Genomic DNA, 15224 nt, shown 5'->3' on the forward strand with positions numbered 1-15224 from the left:
ACAGTGTTGTGAGAACTCCCTGTGGCTGGTGTTTATCCTTTTCAGCTCCTTAGGTTGTCAGGAAGATCCATCCAATGGACCATTTGAAGTCTTCTGGAAGTGGCCATCTGCATCTTATCCATTTAATAAAATGTATAAACATCTACCATGGTTAATTATATCAATGGTGAAAAAACTGTGACCCTTTATGCTTGCAAAGGGATGGTTCAAAAATGATTTTCACAACCTGGCAACAAAAACGTTGTACTTAAAGGTCTAGTGTGTAGGATTTAGTGACATCTAGTGGTGAAGTTGCAGATTGCAACCAACTGAAACTACTCTCATGTGCCAAGCCTGTAGGAGAACTACGGTGGCTGACTCAAAAATGCAAATGGCTCTATATGGAGCCAGTGTTTTATTTGTCCTTTCTGGACTACTGTAGAACAACATGGTGGAATCTGTGGAAGAGGACCTGCTCTGTATATAGATATAAACGGCTCATTCTAAGGTAACAAAATCACAAAGATTCTTATTTTCAGGTTTTCATTAGCTCATGAAAACATATTTATGAATATTATATACAATTTCTGCCAGAAGATGTCCTTAAATCCTACACACTAGGCCTTTAATAGGGGAGTAACAATACATCGATCTGGACTGATATATTGATTCAGTGATCAGTGATCCAATATTAGCAAAACTTTTCATTATCTTTAAGGTACGCCGTTATCTTGAAATTTCCCACGGCACATACGTGTGACCATTTCCATCCAAGCACAACTCCTTCCTATACATTTAAACAGTGCTAGTGGCCTAGTGCCAGGCCGACGATGGTAAGCAGCCAAGAAAAGACAGTGAGGATATTTACTGATATTGTTTCATATTGTTCGCAGGCCCCAGAATTAAATGAAATTAAAGTCACACTGGCGCAGATTTTGTGATATCAGCAAATATTTTGTTGTTGTTTTAATATTTTATATATTATTGTATCATTACGAAACTTGTAATTTACTTCTCTGTTACTTCTTGGCTTTTAACCTGCATAACTGTTTATTAAAAAATAGTTATATGTCATTTGATGATCCTTTTCATGGCTCTCTAAGTCACCTTACATCACATAAAATCAGCATTAAAACATGCAGTAAGCTACAGAACTTAGTTCAGCAATTAATAAAGTCAATTAAAACAAGATGCAGTTGTTGCAGTTAAAGTGAGTAAACTCATTTAAACAGATGGGTTTTAAGAGCAGTATTGTTAATGTGTATTATTAGAAAGTGGCACTGAAAAGTTTTGGCTCAGCAAACTTTCGACACAGCAGACAGCTTGTGCATCAAATGGTCTGAACATTTATATCCACTCATCAGCATGTGATTATTTATTAGAAGACTTAACATAAATATGACTGAACAGAGAGTCCACCTGATAAAACACACTGTAGAAGGAGGTAGATGGGAGATGGTAGCTGCTGTCTAACTGTGCAAAGCTGATTAAATGATCAAATCTAAAATGATACAAGCCCCTTCACCTTCAGTGAGCTAGACCTGCTCCAGTGTTCAGTTTGCTCGTGTTTGAATGATTTACGTCACATCTGCATGCAATCACATGCTGCTTTTTTGCCAGGTGCATCTTTATTCATCTGAAGCAACAGCATCACTTCACTCTGTTTAAGATAAGAGCCAGTGTCGCTAATCACTCCCTGATCGCATTTACAAATTTAACAGTCTGAATAATGCATTCAACAGTAAGAGTGAGATAAAACTTTAATTAGAATCGTGGAGATGGGCTCCAAAGAAAAGTGTACCAGAAAGGAGAAATCCTGATTCAGATGCTGTAGATTAATCTCTGACCCAAATTAACTCGAGAAGCTCTATCACTCACATGAAGCATGCAGAAGAGAAAAACACAAACTGTTTCCCAAACTGCAGCGAGTGAGAGCTCTGTCCAAAGAGAGCTGTTCTGAGGTGTGTCACTGATGTCACACGACTGAATTGAAGAGCTGAAACTGAAACATTGACATGTAAATTTACTCATGAAGATTTAAACAAACAACAGTTTTGCTTTTCAAGGCAATACAGTGAGTGAGTAACTATCAGTTACTCTCTGTCTGGTAATTTCACCTCCATCAAGCAGGATTTGAATCGATCCTTTGCTAAGCCCCGCCCCCTTAGTTACTGTCGCTAAGCCTGCACTGCAAATACGCAGTTTACATAACATTAACAGTGGCACCCTTACCACTAGAAATGGCTATAAAGACAACTGTCAATGGCAGATTCGGTCATATAGTGCAGTATGATAGGAAAACATACAGAACGTGGTTCAGATTTATACTATAGATATAAACAGCAGTGGAAGAAGTATTCAGCTCTCTTATCAATACAATACTTTATGGTCCCTCACTGTTACTGTATATTATTATTATATGTTACATCATTGGATTATGATTACTGATAGGTAAACAAGTATAGAGCATTTTATTAATATAGCAGATAGAGCACTCACTATATTGTTGGGTAGATTAATCCATAAAAGAGGCATCATATATTGTGTATTGATCCGATGTTTGACCTGTGAAATCTTAAAATACAAAGTAACTCTAGCTTTAAAATAAATGTTCTGCTCAAGAATGTGCTTGAGTAAAAGTATAAAGTAGCATGTAATGATATTACACAGGTAAAGCACAAGTACCTCAGAATTGTACAGAATTGTAATTGTATTTGAATAGAACTACTTGGTTATATTATTTTAAACAATATTTAAATTTTACATGAATCCTCGAGGATGAGATAAACCGATGAGTTTACCAAACAGCTAAACTTCCATAAGTCCAATAAAGAGCAGGAGATAGCCACTAGGTTTATCCCAATCTCTAAAATATTAGCATCTGACCCTGGTGCTACACCGGCTCCTAAATGTAGCTTTTTTAAATGCACATAACACAAAGTGTCCTCATACATCGTTTTTTTTTATGATAAACTATGAATTAAGGCCACATGAATGAGGTTATATACTTACCATAATGTTATTGTGGTCAGTTTTAGGTAAAGAAACATGGTAACGACATACCTTAAAATGACTCAAAGTTCCAAGTCCACACAGTCTCAACACCGGTCTCCTGGTGAAAGTCCTGAGTTTTATGATCCATCCATCACCCCAACCTCCTTCTTTACAGAAGTGTGTACTTCTTGAATTCCGTCAGCGCATTGGTTACATGATCACAACCTTCCCAAAAATGTAGGATATACATGAAAAATTAGCTTATGATTACATGGGATATGAACGAACTTTGGTGCATTACTTTTCATAGGAAAATGTATGAATGGTGCATGAGAACAGCCTGCATAACAATGTCGATAGCTAACTATACGTTAACTCTTGGCCATTGCAGTAGCACTACGTTACCACTGTAGCTAGTAAGCTAGTTAGCAAGACATGCTAATGTTATAATCACAATCAGAAATATTTTATTGATTCTAAATTGGGACACGTCACAGTTGCTGTAAGCATGGAGAAATGATAAAATAGAAAACGTAGTATATAAAAATGTATACATTATGTTACAATAATGCATCATACCAAAAAAAGTATAATAAACATAAATGCAGCTTGTTAGCAGCTCACTTTAGAACACAAAGACACAATGTTTAATCCAGTCTGTACATGTTTATGTTTGTGTTTTTCTTTATTTTCAACATTTGAGATGACCCTGAGAGCCCCCAGGGGAATGTTCTGAGTAAAGTGTTAGGCATGTCCCAATCCGATCACGTGATCGGAAATTGGGGCCGATCACGTGGTTTCAGACTCGATCGGAATCGGAAGTTACATCCCGATCAGGGATCGGATATAGGCCTATGACATATCAGATACATGTCAGGGTTTTCCCTATTTGTCTAAAGCAAGACGGGCCGCATGGGGGGCGTTCAGATGTAGCTCTTTTGCACTCTCAAACCCATTACTTTTACTGTAGACGTGCGTCATGTGCACTCATAACCCAAAGCGACGCCAGCGGCGCGCCTTCAGTGCAACGCGCTTGTTTTTCGTGCACGTCCGTGTGTGTGTGGCTGCGTCGTCGCGGACATGTAACGATATGAAATGACGGCGCTTGCAAGAGTGTGAGAGACGATTGTCCGTGTCACCGTGTCAGCTGACTGTTTAGTACGTGTGTGTGGCTGAATTGTTTCACTGCTGACTTCCAAGCAGCTGTTGTTGTTGATGTTTGAGCGCTACAGACCCCAGCAGCAACAACAGTCACTGCAGCTTCTACTGAGAGCGAGTCAGACGTAACGCACGTGAGACAGACACACGGACAGACTGCGCAGATATCGCGGACATCGTTAAACTTCTTACACTGTTGTGTGATGGCGGATACAGAACCAGGTATTTATTTAAAGTTAGAGAGGGAGAAGGAGTGAGGTGAGCTGGGTGAGGGAGGGAGGGAGGGAATGAGGGAGGGAGAAGGAGCGAGGTGAGGGAGGGATAAAGGGAAAGAGGCTGGTGATTGAGAAAGGCATGATAAGCTATTTTATTTTTGACCAAATGTTCTTGTTGTTGACTAATGGATAATGGAATTAATATTATACCGTGGAGCTACTGTACTATTATCATACAGTGAGGTTTTGATATCATGACATGTCTTACAATACTGCAATAAATGTCATGGGCTTGTTATTGGGGTACAGTATTGTAATATTGTGAGATTGTGATATTGTTACATCCCTAGTAGAGCACAAAGAACAGAAAAATAGTGGGATGATACAGTTAATCTACAGTAAAAAATTTTACTGCATTGCCAAAGTATCGGATCGGGACTCGGTATCGGCAGATACTCAAAATCAAATGACTCGGACTCGGACTCGGGGGCAAAAAAATGTGATCGGGACATCCCTATAAAGTATAGGTACATTTTCTGTTTTAGAACTGAAAATCGATAATAGCATAAAGCTCATTTGGGTATGAAGAAGAAAAACAAACATTCTGTGGGTCCATGAATCAGGCTTCCATTCATTGTCTATGGAGCTCCAGACTTTAGATCCTATGACATCACAAGTTTGACTTGAGACTTCTCTAGTTTCTGGCTGTAAGAGAGAGTAGATCACAACTTTCTTAGGCCATGGAAATATTGGAATTCTTAATTTAGGTGGTGTTCCTCTTTAAGTTGTTGGATACTGAGTACCTCTCTGAGTAGGACCCCATGTAAGTCATTTGCTAAGCTTTAGTATGATTTGACAGCTGCAGTTTGGAGGAAGCCTTAAGCGAACAACTGGGACCCACCCAATTTAAATTGCACATGAACAATGAAAAGTGTGTTTTATGATAATATGTTTGGCCTTAACACTTGCTAAACAGCATATATATCTGTTGTTTTGTTATCTTGTATATCATGGCGTATGGCTGGAAGTTTCTTGTATGCGGATGCTAACAACACTGGACAGACTCATTATTGGATCCTTGGCTGTATGGCAGCTGTGGGCACTGCCAGGGGTGGAGGACAGATGAAGGATGACTGCACTGCTGTGGGAGTCTGATGCAGAGAGAGTGTGTTCGTCTGAGTGTCTGTTAGTGAGTATCTGCACGTGTCCATGTGGTAGTAAAAATGGCACACTGATTCCTCTCAGGCGGTCTCCCTTGCTGCTTAGGCATCCAAAGATGTCTGTCACACAGTATTAATTAAACGAAAACAACATGCTCGTCTTCCTCTTGTTCTCGGACTCATCTGCTCGATAAAAATTACAAATAATTACCAGAGGCGACATATATCCCCTCTAACATCCTCTTTGTGCTGCTCATATTTTCCTGTCTTTATTCTTCTCCCAGTCTTTTGTTCTGTGTTTTATGGCAACGATCCACGTGCTCTCTTAATAAATATCACGGCTCATTTAATACATACTGTGGTGGAGCTCTTTTCTGTGCCATGGCCCATGTGAGGATGTAAGGACAATTATTGTATGAACAAGAGCAGGGATCTTTAACCGATCATAGATCCTACAAAGGGAAAAGAAATCCTACAAAGAAAAGAATCCAGGAAATTTCAAGTAGCAAAAGACAACTTGACCACTACAGTGATGACTCAGATCAGTAGAGCGTAAAAACTTTTTGGGATATTTGACCTTAAATTGCCAGAATTTCTGTAATATAACTTAACACGGCAGACTGAAGCACAAACCTGTCTGGTCTGTGATGCTTAAAAGGGCACTTCCCAATTTTGCACATGAGGATCAGTTTACTCATCTAAATGTTGTTTTGATGACGAAACTCTCGAGCTATGGATGCTGAAAGATTGGGGTACTTACCACATGCTGTATAAAATAATGGATAAAGCCACTGAGATGTCACCAACTGCTTTGTGGACTGCGGTTTTGAAGCCTGGTGTTTGGCTTTTTCGCCTTCGCCATCTTGGATTTGTGGAGCCGAAGTGTCCGTATTTGGACAAGTGGGGGGAGCTAACTAGCTGCTAGCTTGGTTAGCACGGTGCATTTACAGCTGTGGTTAACTGTGATAATGCTGCTGCTAATTTTCATTAGCAAAAAACAGACTTAAAATCATTAAACAAGATGTACTTAACAGAGGAGCTACATAACCCAGTTCCTTAAATGGTCTTTTAGTGCCACCAAAACACTAAACAAGACTTATGTGGTGCAAAACATTATAATTAACGTTCATGAACTGAAAACATACTGAAATGGCAACAGCCACAGCCACAGTAGACTCACAAGTCAGCCTTTAGACGCTTTGCTTAACTAAAGACTGATGTCTTTCTCCCTGATTTTGTGTTTAGATGGGCGGTTTAAAAAAACTCCCTACGTTGCAGAACCAATAGTAAATCTGCAGGGCGGTCCTTCAGTGGCTCGCTGAACTCTTGTGCTCGTAAACACAGTCCGACTGCGGTAAAAGTTTTAAACAAAGTCGCTGTAAGTCCTTCATTTCCACAATCTTGTGGACTGAGCACACGTTTGATAAAACGGAGTTAAATCTCTCGGCATCCATTTTCAAGCTCTCTGTGTGTTTGTTTCCTTGCGGACGAGAAAAGGGGGAGCGCACATTTCCGGGAAGGCGTGTCCTTTTAAAAAATGCAAGAGGTGTTGCTTTGTTGCCGGCCATTTTCTCCGGTGTGTTAAACACACTTTAGAAGGGAGACTATCAGACTATCAGAAGGCGGAGATCTCTGATTGTCTGGTGGCGAGACTACAGCCACAGCTATACTCTGTGAATCTGGGGTTACACACAACGGATGGCACCCACCTGTCACTCAAAATGGCCACATCCTTAATTATGTGTAACTTTAAGCCTTAATTACATTTCAGTCAAGAACACCTTAGTCACAGAAAACTTTTTTCCATTTGCAGTATGATATTTGGTGGTATGGCTCTGTTCTGGGGCCTCTCTGGCTTTCATCGGGCCTACGCAGACAGCCTCTTTCATGTGCCTACGTGGAAAGCCTAAGGCGAGAGCACACCTCTCTGCCCTTCCATGTGCAAAAACTGTGGAAAGCCTGAGGCAGAGAGAGCACACTTCCCTGCCCTTCAATGCACCTACATGGAAAGCAGCAAAGACCTCCCAGAAACAGAACAGAGCAGCATCAATGACAGACAGAGATGAAATTCATAAGTCAGACACAGCATGAAAAGGAGGAGCTGGGGTGGAGGCGGGTTGCAAAGTGGTTTGCAGGGGAAGCAGCAACAGCAGGTAGGCCAGAGCAGTTTAAATAGGGTGCCCTGAATGAGAGTCACCAGTTGCATAGAAAGGAATCATGTGATCAGTCAGCTGCTCCATCAGTTGATAGGACTGTTTGAGATCTGCTGATGTAGCTGGGATGTGAGCTGAGCTTGACATCCTGTCCTGCCTGGTCTAACGCTGTGATCAATTTAAACTGGTGAGTTATATGAATGTTGAAATCGGCTAAAGACCAAAACCTTTTTTGTACCAGGCTGTAAACATGATTATTTCTGCTGTAAAGTTGGGCATTTTAACATGGGTGTCTTTGGGGATTGACTGGCTTTTGGAGCCAGCCTCAAAAGGCCATTAAAGGAACTGCTGCTCCGCATCGGCTTCATTTTTCTGCCCTGGTGGTGGCCACTTGGTGCCTTCTTTTTGCATTATCAAACTGTGGGGCGAACATTTATAATGCTTGGCTCATACTAGGGACCAAAAGTTTGTCCTCTGCAAATCACCCAATGTGATGAGAGTGCAATACTGAATCATTGGAGTACCACTTAAGAGAATAACAAAGAAAAAAAAGACATTCTCTTTCTGTGACATTTTGACTTTGTTGTAAAAATTTTTTATTTGTTCCTGTGATTGGAAACACGCAGAAAAGATGAAACTACAGAGTCAGAACAGATGACTGTTCTTTGAGCCTGTCCCATGTTGTGATTATGTGATGTTCAGTATTTCTGTTTATTCCCCCATTTGAAATTTTGCTTTAGTGTAACTCTTGAAAAGTAAATCACTTGTGGATTTTCAGAGCCAACCCTATACTCTAGACAAGTCTTCCCACTATGACTCTGTGACCCAAAAGCAATAATTTCCAGGATTTCACTTGTTTAATGTGGTTGTTACCACTTCATATAATTGCTGCTTAGTGTAAATATACTGTCTGAAGTTGAACTACAACTTAATTGTTACTCAATTTAGTTACCTTGTTTTTTCCCAGCGGCAAACCGAAAAAGATTTCCCATGTTTAATCTGTTGTTAGCTGATGATGGTTCAGGCGTGGCTGAGGAAGTGTCCATCATCCCTTGTAGCCATCGGTACAACCCATCCGAGTCTCTCTGGATCTGTGATGAGGTGTTTTTCTATTGCTGTCTGCCTAACTTGGAAACACTGGGAAAAAAATATAATCGTTGTCACATGTTCCAGGACAATGGGGTGATTTTGGTGCTCTAATCTTTATAAGTTTTAAGATGACTAAGGGCTGTTAAAGTCAGCTTAATAAGACTGCTTTTGTTAGTGGGGTAATGAGGCGATGGAAATATGAAGTCTGACTGGTCTTGTGCGCACTGTGGCAATTAAAGACGTGGCATATGCTGTCATCAAATATTTTGGTTACGCAAACATGGCTAATACTGAGTCAATTGATTGGTATCTGATGTTTGCCTGATGTACATTCTCAGAGATATTTCAGCTTCAGCACTCAGCTACAATTAGCAATGGTGACGCACCGGCAGCAAAGTCTCGTCGGGGGAAACGGGCTAAACAGAGAAAATCCCACAAAAAAAGTCATTAAAAATGTCAGTGTTAAAATGTAGTGCAGTCCCACCTGAGGCGCTCCCTGGTGTGTGTGTGTGTGTGTGTGTGTGTGTGTGTGTGTGTGTGTGTGTGTGTGTGTGTGGTGAGAGAGAGACACTGCAAGGTATTGAGTGCATGTATGTGTGTGTGCATGCACAAATTTGTATGTTTATCTGTGTGGCAACGCCCTCAGGCATGTCCCAGCAGCTGAGTGAGCTGTCACGGTGTTCATACTGTTTCATGCTGCAACAACACACACACACACACACACATGGCTGTTTAACTGTCACCACCTGCTGTCATTTAGCTGGAGGAGCACTGCAGTTCTTAGACTGTGCTGTTTGAAGACAGTTGCAGTCAAGATATGTGTGACGGCAGGATGGAGATTCACCTGGAGCTGCCTTTAGTAGGATGACACAAGGTCAGCATGAGGACAGAGCGCCAAGTTACCTTGTATGCACTTAAATGATGAAACATTTGAAATGTGAAAATGTGAAAACAATCTGACAGTGTGTAAATTATCACCTGAATCTGCAGCTTCCCTCTGCTTTACAGAGATTTATATCAAGTTTTATCTCATCCAGATGATTGACAGTGTTGCTCTCTGACACCATATCAACTTAAAACGTGACAATATGTCAATGTTGTGTATACACCTTATTTCAGCTGGCCCCAAGTTGCCAAAAATCAGTTATAGCAGGTCCTTAAAGACCCCCACCAGAGAAAATCAAGTTCTAAAGGTATACTATGTAGGAATTTCCTAATAAAAAAATGTTTAGACTCATATGTACAGGAGTAATCCCTTTCAATCATCACTTATGACCCACTAGGAGTGTAAGACAGTGTCAGCATCGACAGAGGCCCTGTAGTCTGCCTGTATTTTGTTATTTTTGGTGTTCAGGATGTTTGTGGTTGGTACCTCTACAGCGCTCGGGTGAAGTTGGAATTTTATGAAAAGGTAACGATCAGATGCCAGACTCTAAGCAGCAGGGCTTAGAATTCTGACAGTCAAATCAAATTTGGCTGTTCACTACAAATATTCAACTATTCGTTCCTTGTTCTCCATAGGAAATTTGAGAGTTCAAACAGGGTTCAGCAGGTTGTTCAGTGTGACAGTGACGTTCATGTAATATACATATAGCCAGAGACTGTATCGGATTAAGTTTCTGTGAGCTGTAAATTCACCACTTCTAAGCAGAAGGCAGAATCCTGACCAGGCAAAGACTCTCTTCCTCTCTTCTCTTCTGGAAAGCAGTGTGAAAGTGAGGAGCGCTCACTCTGCAGCAAGATGTAGAGACCAAAACGACCTCAGAAATACACTGCACACTGGCTGACAAAAAAGAAAAAAAGACTGCTGGACTTGAAGTAATCTCAGTAAATTGAGGGGTCCTCAGCTGATCATTAATATCTTTAACTTTTAGGGGGCAGCCCTGGTAAGCAACACAGCTGCAGACACAGCGCAGAAAAAAACGCAAATATAGCAAAGTGAAATGACAAACGAGAGTGAGTCTGGGGTTGGCTTTTACTTTCACTTTTGCTTGTGAGCGTGTTTACAAACACTAACTTACAATCCTGCATAGTATACTTTTAGCCTTGTGGACACGTCTGTATGGGGTTTTTATTTGCTCCAATACAGCCTGGGTTTCATACATCAAATATCTAAGGAACCAGAGGAGAAGCCAGGTGTAGCTACGTATTAGTATTTTACAAGCTAAGTGTAACGTCCACCTTATCTTGTGAGAGCTGGTGATCTGGTTTATCTACCTAAGGTATATCTAACATTAGCAACACATTATTAGCTGTTTCTTAGTCATGCCTAAGGCTCATGTTATTTATCACCATTACGTTTCTAACATTGTAGGGAGCGACAAACAGAGTCAAAGGTAAGCAGGCGCTCGAGCTGCAGGTGAGCGGATTGAACTGTAAAGACTAAATGAGACTAAGGTGTAGAGTTACATTAAAGCCATTATAAGGCATGAAGAGATTTTTTTTAATGGAAACAAAACTTCTAAATGTAGTCATTTTAGTCACAAGAGGAATGTTGGCAAGGCCAGTTTTTACTTCTACATTGAATCTACGGCATAGAGACAGCATTGGGTTGCTGTAAATGCGTACCTTGCTCCGTAGCCTGAGGTGCACCTCCCAGAAATGAAGCTACACCTCACAGTGACCCAGATCGCAATAGATCGCAGAGCGTAACTGGAGTGACATTTCAGATGTCTGAGTTGTTAACAGTTTCACCAAATACTGATTTTTTCCCTCTGAACTTCTCGCATTGCAGTCATTTCAGTAGAAGTATCTGTCATTTAACATTTATGATCTACTCAGTTTCAGTCGCCATTGTTGGAAAAACAGAAGAAACTCAACACAGTGGTATAGAAACCTCAATGCCAATTAGTATTTTGGCAGTGTGACTGCAAACCAGTTAGACGCATAGCGCACAAATGAAAATACTCATGACAGCGTAGGCCAGTTGTGAAGGCTCTGTGTGGAGCCGTCAACTATAAATCAGCCTTAAGGAAGACGTTCCAGTGTTCAGAGAGGATTCAGCTCTGACGTGCCCCCTAATGGCTTCAAACTGAACAGTCAAGTTTGTGAACAATGCTGGTATTTATTCATGCATCTTAGAGGAAATACAGTAATCCTAACAGTGATCTGCAGTTTTATTTATCCCCACAGGAGCTTACTCATCTTTGGAGGACATTTTGAAATAGTGCACCACAGTGCTTGGTCAGCCTGTGACCAGAGGCCATTAATGAAGCAGAGATCTGCATGACTGTAATGAGTTAGTCACAATCCACTCACTGCCTCTACCAACAGAGAGAACCTCGACCGTGCTCCGCTCCTCTCCTCTTCTCCTCCTACCTCTGCAGCACAGGCATAAAAAATCATCACAAGCACTGTGTGACTTATCTCTGTCCCCGATGTTTGTTTTTTCTCACTGCGTCGTTTTGCCATTATCAATCTGTCTGACGAGGGGAGTTGCATACTAAAACTGCTCTCCTCCCATCACACTGCAGTGTCCCTGCTCTACGCCTTTGTTGCTGATTGGGGCCTTTCAATCCTTTTTAGTTTACAGCCTCTGCATAGATAAGGAAATGTGATGTGACTGGACTGATAAGGAGGAATTGATTCCTTTATTCTGCAGAGATTAGGGAAGGTAAGGGAAGAAGAGAGGCCGAGAAATCAGATCCCTCTCCAGAGGACCGTGTGTGTGTGTGTGTGTGTGTGTGGATAGGACAACTTTGCTGTTCTTCTGTTGGGCTGAGACATTGACACAATGGCAGAATGAAAGGGAAGAACAGAGCAGGTACACGGAAGAGACACAAAAGAGGACAACTTATTTTCAGGTCCCTGAAAAGTCTGAAAAAAGTTGATTTTTGGGCTTAAATGTTGAATTTTTTCAAAATGATAAAATAAACTAAATGAAAAAAAATACTATCAGATCCTCATTAACTTGACTTCGCATTTATTTTTATAGACCTGTTGTCCTTTAGTTTACATTTCTTTCTTTCTTATTTAAAGTCTTGATGCATTAGTGTTTCTCCATGTCGATCCATTGCCTCAATCAATATGTCTAATATTATCCTGTGTATTGATTAGTAATCTGCTGCAGTTGACAGCTTCTTAAGAGGAGATCAACTGTGTATTATGTTTATGCTCGCTATTGCTGAAATGTTTCCCTTCCTTGTACAATTAGGATGACCACCTGTATGTTGCCCTGCTGTCTTACTGTGATGTGACAGTTTGTCTGTCCATCAGGAACCTGGTAGTCCAAAAAAACAAATTACCTGTCTGTAAATCTGATGCTCTGGCTCAGTCCAGTCCAAAATATCAGCAGCAGAAATATCTAGTCCACTTATACAGATTGTGATTTGGATACCGGTTTAGCATTGGGCAAAAATAAAACTCATAAATACTGCATGTTGGAAGATTTCAGCTGTCCTTACAGCGAGGAGCAAGAGGAGCTTTTACTGAGTTTCCTTCACTGAGATAAACGACCATTGTTAGGGGACTAATAAAAAAAATCCACTTTCAGCAACTTTAGAGCCAATAATCAATTCCTTTAAGGTCCCTTTTTCCCCTCCTCATACGGGCTGTGGTAGCAGCTCTGTAGATGTTTATGTCTTTAAAGAAATTAATCAAATGCTCCATGACTTTTGGCACACAGCTGTGCAAGTCAGGTATGCTGCATCTGCGTTTGATATTGAATAATATCAGTACTCCATTATAGAGAAGAATGAAAGTGAAAGAAAATTAAGATGAATGGTGTGGAAGAGGAGAGAGACAGGAGGAATAAGCCTCCACTGTTGCTGAGCCTCAGCAGGTGAAGACGAGGAGAGAGTTGTGACTGAAGTTGTGACAGTTCGGTGCGCTTGACTGACTTTGCTTCACACCTCACAGCTCTCCCTCTGCCCTTTCACCCGCAGACAGAGGACAGAGACACTGAGAGGGAGACAGACAGAGAGAGATGCATGTCTTCAGACTCAGACACACTAAACAGAGAGGACTATTTAAAAATCTGATTACAGAGATGTGTGTTGTTTTAAGATGATACAAGAAAATCAAGATGGGGATGAGGAAGTTAAGGTAGCTGAAAGATGATAGACACCAAACTCTAGACGGTCACTCACTTGTTCTATAACCTTTATAAATGCTATTTTAGCAGGTGCCAGAACATGATAAACTATTTCTAAAATTGGATTTGACTCCTGCTTAATCTCACCACCTCACTACAGTACGGCTGATGACACTATTTTACAGGTCTGTCATTTCCTAATAATTCCTAAGGAAGATTTTTGTTCTTTTGTTTTTGGGTACATTGCATTCCATATATATCTCAAAGCGTATGCTTGCCTGTAGACTGTTTTTTTTTTGTGTGTTCAGCTGATGTGCTGTCCACTGAGTAAAGAACCCTCTAGGTTATACAAGCAATTAGTTGGAATTAATTAATTGCAAGTGTACTAATTAAAGACTCTCTCTCTATAATTAGTACCAAATTACAAAGTTCTGTGCAAAAAACTTCTAGGAAATCACAGACCGTAAAATGAAGCATTACTGTAAAAGCCATGACACCCAATGTTAGTAGTTAATTCAAACACTTTCCACATTCACTTGTCTGTATTTTTTGTAACCTGTATTTTTCCATATATACACGAATACTTCATCCCCCCCATGATATTTGTATATCAGTTACTCACCCCGTGTTATGGTGAATTCATTAGGGAAACTATTTTCTTGTATGCCTACGGTGAACGAAGAATCCAAAAAGTGAGAAAATTCTTGATGAATTGAAGCCATAGGGGTCCAAGTTTAACAACAGCAAAACTATATCAAAATATCAGTTTACAAACTCTCACACAACTCATTCAGTATAATCCAAGTCTCATTTATCCAGTCATAACCTTAGTACTTTACAAACAGACAGCCCTTTATGACAGGGAACTGAAATCAAAGCAACACTTATTTATGCTCTCTTTAAAGCAAAACTCCATTGACAAAAACAGTGATTTTACCTTGCTGAACACTAGGGGGCTGCTAGCCTCGATTAGTAGTTTGTGCGTGTGTTATTGTGTGACTTTGCTGAATCTGAACTAACCGTTTAAAACAAAGTCATACAATAACACAAAGTAACTACCAGTCGAGGCAGTGGTAGACCAGCAGCTCCTGCGTTCAGTGAGGTTAAATCGTTGTTTTTGTCAATGGAGTCTGGCTTTAGGAGAGCACAGATAAATTTCACCTTTAGTTCAGTTCTAAATAGTAAGGCTCTAGCCAAAATGCACGTGTTTGGAAAGTACTGAGCACACGACTGGATAAATGAGACTTGTTTATACTGCATGAGTTGTGTGAGCGTTTGTAAGTAGTTGTGTTGATATATTTTTGTTGTTGGTAAACACAGAGCACTATGACTTTTATTCATCAAGAATATTCTCAGTTTTTGGATTCTTTGTTCATCAAAGGCATGCAAGACGTGCAAATGTTTTCTTCACAAACTCAACTTAACACAGGGTAATTGATATACA

At 40.4% G+C, this 15224-nt stretch overlaps 1 protein-coding gene across 1 annotated transcript in view; it reads left to right on the top strand.

The window, feature by feature from the left end:
• The window catches only part of LOC117255019 (sphingosine kinase 1-like), a 55141-nt gene that overhangs the window by 25168 nt on the left and 14749 nt on the right, over nt 1-15224 (top strand). The gene's annotated exons all lie outside the window — the stretch shown is intronic.

This window comes from Epinephelus lanceolatus, chromosome 3 (genome assembly GCF_041903045.1).
Source record: "Epinephelus lanceolatus isolate andai-2023 chromosome 3, ASM4190304v1, whole genome shotgun sequence".
NCBI lineage: Eukaryota > Metazoa > Chordata > Actinopteri > Perciformes > Serranidae > Epinephelus > Epinephelus lanceolatus.